The 9,613-nt window shown below is 44.6% G+C and overlaps 1 protein-coding gene across 1 annotated transcript in view; it reads left to right on the top strand.

Moving 5' to 3' along the window:
- The window catches only part of LOC122808860 (protein S100-A13-like), a 273,689-nt gene that overhangs the window by 39,943 nt on the left and 224,133 nt on the right, over nucleotides 1-9,613 (top strand). The gene's annotated exons all lie outside the window — the stretch shown is intronic.

Raw genomic sequence — 9,613 nt, 5'->3', positions numbered from 1 at the left:
GAACTCACCTATTCTCTTCCAGCCACAGTCAGTGTCAGGGTTGGTCCAACAAGTATGTGCTATGACAGGGGATAGTATATGTTCATATATTGTAACAGTAGACATATGTATGGGTGTATAAGTAAGATGCACATGTCAAAGGTGGGATTACTGTGCAAATATGGTTTGCGTTGTGGGATATTGTGCCAATAACTGCAATGTACAGTATTTTAGGCAGATCTATATTCCATTTTACATAGCATTTCTGTTATCTTATGCAAACATTAGTTATGTCTATTGGCAATTACAATACTCAATAACAGGATACATATGACTTGTATACATTTGACAGTTTAGTAGCATGATAGCAAAGATAATTGGAAGAGCTAGGTAACTATTCATGCACATAACACATGTAATATCCACCTCTCTAGTATTGTTTGCAAGCAATAACAGCTGTGCATGTGTACATGTTATGCAAATGTGTAGTGACCCTTGTTACAGGGCTGGGCCAAATGGCTATGTGCACACCTACATAGAGTGGATACTGAGAATAGAGACACACTGGTTAAACTACCAGGCTTGTGTAGCCTAACCTCTCATTTCCAACCTAACAGCCTTTTGCACATACTGTATGTAAGGTAGTGTACAGTACTGGCAATGAAACAGGTTGCATATCCTCTTTAACTCCAGTGTAACATCTGCAGTAGGAGTGTAAGATGTAGGAGACTGCTGCCCATGTGTAATAGCTGCTTCATAGGTGATGGCTTACACTATCTGATTATATCCTAATCATGTTGATAGTGGCAGCAGAGTCTATTGATACATGACTCTGTCTGGGGAGTGGGTGTCTGTGCCAAACAGAGCTCATGGTCCTGGTGGATATGTGAGTATATACCCAGAAAAGGAAACAGACCTCTAGACACTTGCATCATCTGTAATCAACTATCAGGATGTGATGTGCTCCTCAGAGGAGGATTACTGCTAAAGGTAGTTACAATGTTTCTGTAATAGCCAGTGTTGTCATGTCGATAACACAAATATTTACTTGTGAGCGTCACTGTCTAAAACATCTTCATAAGCAATAAGTAAACTAAATACAGTACTTGGTACTTGTAGTACTGAATGTTCAAACAGGCATGTCCACTAGTTAGCTACTGGTGTTTACTAATGTCAGCTTTGTGTATGTGACCATCCTGGGGGAATGTAATCTCTATGCCATGTACACTGCCAAACCCACCTAACACCACACCCCACACATTGTCTGGGATACAGCTAAAGGCGTAAGCTAGAAGGCAGTCCAGTATGCAGACATGACTGGACTGGACAGACATGAGGTGTAGGTTAACACATGCATCTCATCATCATAACCAACACATACTCTTACCAGAACACAGTAAGGTCACCCACACATGCTAACAGAAATCACACACATTCACAGACACTTCTAAGTATATGGTCAAACAAGTGACCTCCCAAGCTGGAATAGACAGACAACAAATACACAAGCTGTATGACATAGTTTGCATAATTGTGCCACACCTCAGAACACGTGGCCGGAAACATGCCCAACAGTACTCATTTGTGAATGCAAACTCTAGCACTATGTTACACACCAAGCTATACGAGGGCAAACATACTGTCAGCTGCTTGTCTGCCATGATTAGCCACATATCCATACACTCAGACCACCTTTTGAACTATACACATGGCTCTGGCATATTCCATGATGTTGTGCAGGACCTGTGATGCAGTAGGCTGGACTGCATGGAAACAAATGTAGGAACTGTCAGGTGTTGTAGCCCATGCTGGTATGTCCCAAGGCCTGGGTAGAATTCTGCCATTGGCCAGAATGATAATGCAGTACAGGGACAAAAGAATTGTATTCCACAATTGTCTAGTGTAGAGGTACAAGACAAAGGGTATCCAGTATCTGTCTGCCTGGGATAACATGGTTGATAGACCATGATGCTTTGCCAGACAGGGCCTGCACCTGTCACCCCTGGGAATCTGGATACTGCCTAGTGCTCATGCTTCTCCTATAGTGCCTTCATCATGCACAGTTCAAGTGAAGGTCTGCTGCTGTTACAGGGACAGCCAAGCAATAAACTGTGGGTATCGCTACACAATGATACATGTCAGAAACACTATATGGACACACATATGTCAATCCCTAACATGGAGAACATATCTGTGCATTGGCTGAGACATGCTTCAATGCTCCGGAGAGCAAACCTGCATGGCCATGTTATAACACATACCTCACCTTTTGCCCATTATCCTTTATTGGAGCACACGGGCTGCAGGTGTGTCCATATTCCTAAAGGATATGTACACCCCCACGCTAATTGCACTTGCATAACATCAGATGCATTATGCTGATCAACTACCTTTGTGCCAAAGTGGAATCCAAATTGCACCTTGCGACAGATCACCCACTATGCCGCAAAATTCCCATCTGTCATATTGTGCTGTAATGGGGAAGATTAGGTTTGAGACAGAAAACCATAATATTGGCTACTCTCAACTATTCCATTATGAACTGGGAAGACTCCTCATGTACCAACACCTGCACTCAATGCATGTTGGATTCCATCAACCCCAATGACCTGGATCACCACAGTCACACAAACAGAGCTAACAGTATGCTACACATAGTCAGTCTCCAAAGACAATGTTATGCTTCATAAGAGCAAAGTGGTGACTGTCCTGGCACCCATGCAAATGGACAATGCATTTGCAAATGCTGAATCCTATACAAATGAACCTTAAGCACTCACATACATGCAGTGATTGTGCCATTGAAACAGAGCCAAGATTCAGCCAAACACAAACAAGAAGGTAAAGGTGATACTCTGCCTTAAACTGTACCACAGAAGGTAGTAACTGTTGCAAGAGTGAACACACATGAGTGGAGGTGATCCCTGGTCAGCCTCAGTAAGATGCAGATACACCATATAAAACCACACAAAGCTACTGTGAAACTAATCAGCCACATATTATGAGGCCAAGCACAAAGCATTCTATAGCTGTGTCATGAATCGTAATGGCAATGACAAGACCTACCGTGCTGCACAGCACTATGGCATGGGAAATACTGCACCTACAGAAATAGCACCTGTTCATTCAGATAGGGTCTTGGAGAACCTAAAACCACTCCCACCTCCCCCTCAGCAGGTACGCATATTTATATATCCATGTACACTACAGAGCTCCTGTAATAACAAGTATGCAGGTACAAGCTGCACTCTTTAAAGCCATACATACAGCTTTCATGGGACCTGTCAACATCCCAGGGTGTATCCTACACAAATGTCAAAACAATTTGCTCTCCACATACACATCATGTTTAATCATAGCTCCATGTCAGGCTGTGTATACACTGAATGGTGCACAGCAACAGTTATCACACCACACAAAGGGGGAGACACCACTGATAATGGGAAATAGTGCACTACTACCCTGATGAGTCTGATCTGTAAAGCCATGAACCATGATAAACTTATTTGATGTAGTCAGTACAGATGTAGATGACAGTAAGGTTGATTCACACAGCATATCATGATCTTGCCAGGTCTTAGGACACCATCACCCATACTGTGTTCCAGCTACAATCAGTAAACCAGGTGTATATTCATATGTCACATAAGTGGTTGGCAACTGGACTGCTGGTAGAACCAGCACTACAGAAGGTGTCTGACTAATACACGCACATCAAACCAGTGCCAGCTACAGTAATACAGGGTTCATTACTGGTACTCCCCCTCTTTGTTATCTATACTATACAGACTAACACAGAAGGCATCTGCCTATTGATGTTTGCAAATGACTATGAACTAGGAGCAATAGTTGACTCAATGTGTGCTGCGGTCAACATACAGAAGGGCCTTTGTGGGTCAGATGTGTGGTGTGTGAAGTAAGGCCAAAATCTGACAGCTAAGTATTACATTGTCATCCTCTATGTTAAAAACCCTGTACCCATGAACTACTATCTAGGCAGCAGTCAACATAATGGAAACTTTGTGTGTATGGGATGCAGCTGGACAGTAGTCTTTCCTTTGATAGTTACTTCACCACACCAGTCAGGTAGCCATATGTGGCACCCCTAATCATGACAGGGTGCCATCCTTGAATATAGAGATCATTGTTCAGTCATACTCAACACTCATGTGACCCATACTAGATCACATATTTCCTTTAAGGGTTATTTCCCATGTTCAGATGGCCTACACTGCCTTTCCCAATCCCTAGCTCCACTATGTAGCATGCGGCCTACCCTGAATAAAGCCATGTCCAACCCAGAGATGTTGGACATACTACACTTAACACATCCTGATTCCAAATAAACACATACTTCATGGACATCCACCTTTCTAGTACAAGGATCACAACATGCCTGACAGATCTCTGTCCGATACATTTTACATACTCCTACCATACTATGCATCCCTGTCGAGCGAAGCTGCACATTGCCCCTCTTTGTGACATGCTGTGAAGACCGCATGGCAAATATATCAGTAACCCTGTGGATCAATTCTGTGGCACTGCTTGAACTGGCCACTGAAACTTACCTGTCTGTTGGCTACAGCTAGGCAACCTTTCAGCCTAGGCTCATAAATGGCCCAGGGCATATAGCCTACTAGTTCACTATGACCATACAAGCTATAGTTGATATCCAACCCTGCAAATACCATCAGGCTAGCCATTGTCCCATGTGTTTCACATGTGCAACACAGGTAATACATGGCAGGATGCTAAACAGCTGTACAGTGCCATGTAGATGTATATGGCAAAACACATACATGTAAAACTTTCTGTGAGCAAATCTGCAGGGTCACAGGTCACGTCCCTTAAGGCTGTGTATGACTATATATGTGACATATACATAGCATTAAGGTCTATTGCATTAATGTGAAAACATCTAGGCATGTGCTGATAGGTAAAGACACCAGAACAGGCAAACGGACATGCCCACATCAAGACAACATCCACATGGAGTATGAGCAATGTCATCACTTGACACACACATATATGGTAATAACATCATATCACCAGTAAGTGTCAAATGTGTGTGAGTTAAACATGTCAGTGGTGTTAGTGTCATGTAGATTTGCAAAGACATATTTGTAGTCTTAATAAATCTGATACATGTATGTTCAGCTGTACATCTGTACTTCTCTGTGAGCTACTGTGACCTGTCTCCATCATTATGTCTTCCAGGTATGCCGCGTGCCAGGATGCCACCAAACACCCACTTGGCGGATGAGGTCCTCATCCCATACCTCCTTGACAACCATTTAACACTCTTCAGCCATGTGCCACAGGACGCACAACAGTGGGATGCCCAGTGGGAGGAACTCCGCAGGAGGGTAAATGATGTTGGTGGCCACAATCCCACCTATCAGCAAGTGCATCAACACTGCACGACCTCAAAAGACAGGTAAAACAGGATGGTAATGCAATTGCCAGGGAACAAGGTGCAACAGTTGGGGGCCACTCACCCAGACTCCACTCACACATACCGAGGAGCTACTGGCCAACCTGGGGACACCTGCAAACCTCCATCTGCAAGCTTTAGCAGATATTGTGGAGGTGGGTGTCTCTCAACCACCGAGCCTGGAGTTGCCTGGTAAGTCAGTACTGCACATATAACATAACTATATTTCATGTAGCTACATGTGTTACTGTACAATATGTAATGTAACATCATATGCAAGGCATGTATGCACACATGCCACATGCTATAGTATGCTACTCTATGTATGCACAGATGTGCATACTCCATAGTATAGTGTATTGTACTGGCTTATGTGCTAACATGGACATTGCACCCTGTAGCTATCACACAGTTGGGGATAATGATATTACTGATGTGACACTCCTATTTATGTACCTCTGGCATTTTGCAGTGACCATAGCCTGTGTCAGGTGAGATCGTTATTATTTACCAGGCTTGATAATGCACAGATCATATTAATTGCATACTATCTGCCATGTGGCCATTTAACACACGTACACATAATGCATGGTGGTCCTGTTAATATACACTGGTCAGACTTGCAATGCATCACAGTGGTTACCCATGTGAAGTAACTGAAGACTATATGAAGCACCTACACTAAACCTTACAAACTGTCATTGCAAGATGTGTGGACAGCTGTGAATACAATGGTGGAGGTGTGGTTCACTGTAGGGATAGGTACTACAGATCAGCATTACACATATTGGGAATACAAACAGTACTGTACAGAGAGCATATGTGTGCACACACTCTAAATGTTTTGGAGCTGGAGTATGACCAGCCAACTGAATACACCCTTGTGGATTATACCCTTACTATGAATGTCACACAATGTCATGTGCTATCTGACATGTCCATGACATGTAGTGGGCTGACTGCAACACTGCTCAACTATCCTGCAAAACATGATATCTCACATCAAAAACATACCACCCTTTGTCTGCATAACCCCATCCTCATGGGAGCATATGCCATCTATGGGTGTATGTCTATGGGTTAACACTGATATGTGAAATAGATGGGCATCACAACCATTGGACAAAACATGTGTACACATGGCCATGGAGGACGGCCAGAGACATGAAGCAACACACACAGTAAAAGTGATGTGCATGTATGTACACCCTGTTGTACATTGGCTCGACACAATACAACTATGGCCTTTGTGTAATGGTGATATTGCAGATGTGAAACACTAAACAACATACAGGCCTGTGCACAGCTTGTGTAGGCATGACATCAAACCACCACATAACATGTCTTGAACATCTTGAGTGTGTCATGACATGAAATCATTCACCTATACAGTATCCAAATACATACATACATGTGTTGTACAACATACACATGCAACCACATCAGGCCACAGATACAGTACATTCACCTTGCTGGTGTCAGACATCACTGTCATGCCTGCTCCTCATGTGTGTGAGGTACACAGATGGCATGTGGGGCATCAGTACTTGCTTATGTGCACGGGTGTCATCTGTATAACCTTCTGTGACCTGTGTCACACATTCCACATTAGAGTTTAGTGTCTATACACCTCAGTGACGTGGGTCACATTCCACATTAGATATGTATTGTATGTGAACACAGTCATGGCTATGAACTGTGTCAGTAACTCAGACTGTGTAGCAATAGTGAAGCCACATGATGCCCTGCAATGGCTATGCACATCAGCTCAATGTGCAGTATGTCACTGCATATTTGTAGGGTGGACAGACAACATTGCGTCAGCTGAAGGCCCATGTTAGTATAACATGTCCCTGCATTGGGACACCATTGACGTACTGTATATTTAAAAGGACACCATTGTGTTACACATGTATGCATGTCATTCAACACACCAGTAGAAGACATGTCATACTACATGTGATTGGCAAGGTCATATGCCACAAATCAGGCCGGTGTACTCTAAATCTGTGCTGGTCTGTGGCACCATTGCAAAATAGGGACAGCCATGTCAAACGTGTGTACAGCCACATGCACAATGTCTGTAGATTCAGCTCAGGGGTAGGCAGAATAATGTTGAACAGACATGCACTGCTTTGGGGGAGATATGCAAGCTAGGGCTCAGGCAAACATAGTATTCAGTTAACATACCCTTCTGTTTATGTCCTCACACATAGGGGCAGTGGCCAACACAAAGCATCAGTGGCATATGTACAAAGGTCAGCAATGGTCTGTTAACATGTGGGGTATGTTGCACACAACATGGCAGTGTGGAGCAATGATGCATAGTGCATGCATTGTGTTGCAGGTATGGGGCATAAGCTACTAACACAAATAGTGCAACAAAGGTATGTATGCTAACTACCACTATAATTGTATAAGGTGCATGCTATCTGCTATAACACATGCATGCTGTTGTGTGAAACTCAGGGATGTATAACTACCACTATAATTGTCTAAGCTGAATGCCATCTGCCATATCACCTGCATGTTGCATGCCATTGGGTGCCATAGCATGTGTGTCTGTGTGTGTCTGTCTGTATGTGAGTGTCTGTCAGGCTGTCTGTGTCTGTCTGTCTGCCGTTGTGCCTGTCTGTGTGTGTCTGTGTGTGTCTGTCTGTTTGTGTCTGTCTGTGTGTGTCTGTCTGTGTGTCAGTCTGTGAGTCTGTCAGTCTGTGTGTGTCTGTCTGTGTGTGTGTGTGTGTGTGTGTGTGTGTGTGTGTGTGTGTGTGTGTGTGTGTGTGTGCGTGTGTGTGTGTGTGTGTGTGTGTGTGTGTGTGTGTGTGTGTGTGTGTGCTGTATGACTTGTAATGTACAGTTCTTGTCTGCCCCTCACAGGTGTTGATGCAGGTGTGTTGCCCTCCTGTGGTCCACCTGATGTTAGTGTCCCCACAGACTCTAGCAGTGATGATGAAAGTATGATTGAGGTACAGGCAGGGTTGTCAGGGGGCTGAATCTGTGCCATTGGTTACCATTCTACCTGTACCCCCCTCATCCTCGCACACAGTTCTCCTGCCTACACATACCCCATCACCAGTGGCCATAGAGGAAGGACTGTTGGTGGGTGATAGCATGGAAAAGGGAAGTGTGGCGACTATGGAAGGTGTGCCTGCACACCATGATCCCAGCCAACTGAATGGTGATGTCCCACACAGGCATGTGCCCAGTGCTGCTCGTAGGAGGACCACTGGACAAAATGCCCTTGTGAGACAAAGCACATCAGCTGGTGTCACCAGATGCATGTTTCACACTGTAATGGAGGCACAGGTATGTGCTGAATGGCACAACAGAGAAGGTCTGAGGCTTCAGAGGTCTGCTGCATTCTTTAACTGACAACATTCAGGCAATTGTAAATGCTCACCATCATCTTGCAGATGTTTTGGATAGATGATTGGGTGACATGGTGTGAGCCCTTGACCGTGCCATGTCAATCCTCAAGCGTGGAAGGTCTGTGCTGGAACATCTGATGGGAGTGAGGCATCAGGCACGTGGAAGTAGGTCAGCTACATCACCTGTTGAAAGTCTACATGAACATGCTACTGCACATGCCTGCTCCCATAGTGGCGGTAGCAGCAGCAGTGCAGCTGGTGCTGTGCTGTCCACCCCAGGACACAGCAGACCATGTGCACATGGTCCTGGATGGTCCCAACAGGGACACAGTTCCAGTGGACATGTGTCATCAGACAGTACCCAATCTGGACCTCTGCCTGGTAGTGCCCGTGCAACCCCTGGCAGGCGCAGGTCACGTGGCCATGGCCAGAAACCGTGAACTGTGAAACCTGCCTTGTACAGTCTGCAGCTGTCAGTAATATCCCTGTGTAGGCCAGCCACATGCCAGACCTGTGTGCATACTTACACACACACACACACACACACACACACACATACACACTAGAAACAAATGTAGGGCACCTCAACACACACACGCATAACATCAACACATGCCCAGTGATATCAAAGGCCCTAACCCACACACATGATGTCATCCAATGGTGCAACCTAGGCCTCTGGCAAACATTATCACCCTATGCATATGATGATGCCTGTGCTGTATCTCTGTCATCCACACCATCAGTGCAGGGACATACTCATATGGTCTTATGCACAGGGTGAACATACTAGGAAGACAATTGTAGATTAATATTGTTGAGTAGTATT

The sequence above is a fragment of the Protopterus annectens genome, chromosome 8.part0, assembly GCF_019279795.1.
Source record: "Protopterus annectens isolate FY-2018-M chromosome 8.part0, PAN1.0, whole genome shotgun sequence".
In the NCBI taxonomy this organism is placed as follows: Eukaryota; Metazoa; Chordata; order Ceratodontiformes; family Protopteridae; genus Protopterus; species Protopterus annectens.
This window is presented reverse-complemented; position numbering and strand designations above follow the sequence as displayed.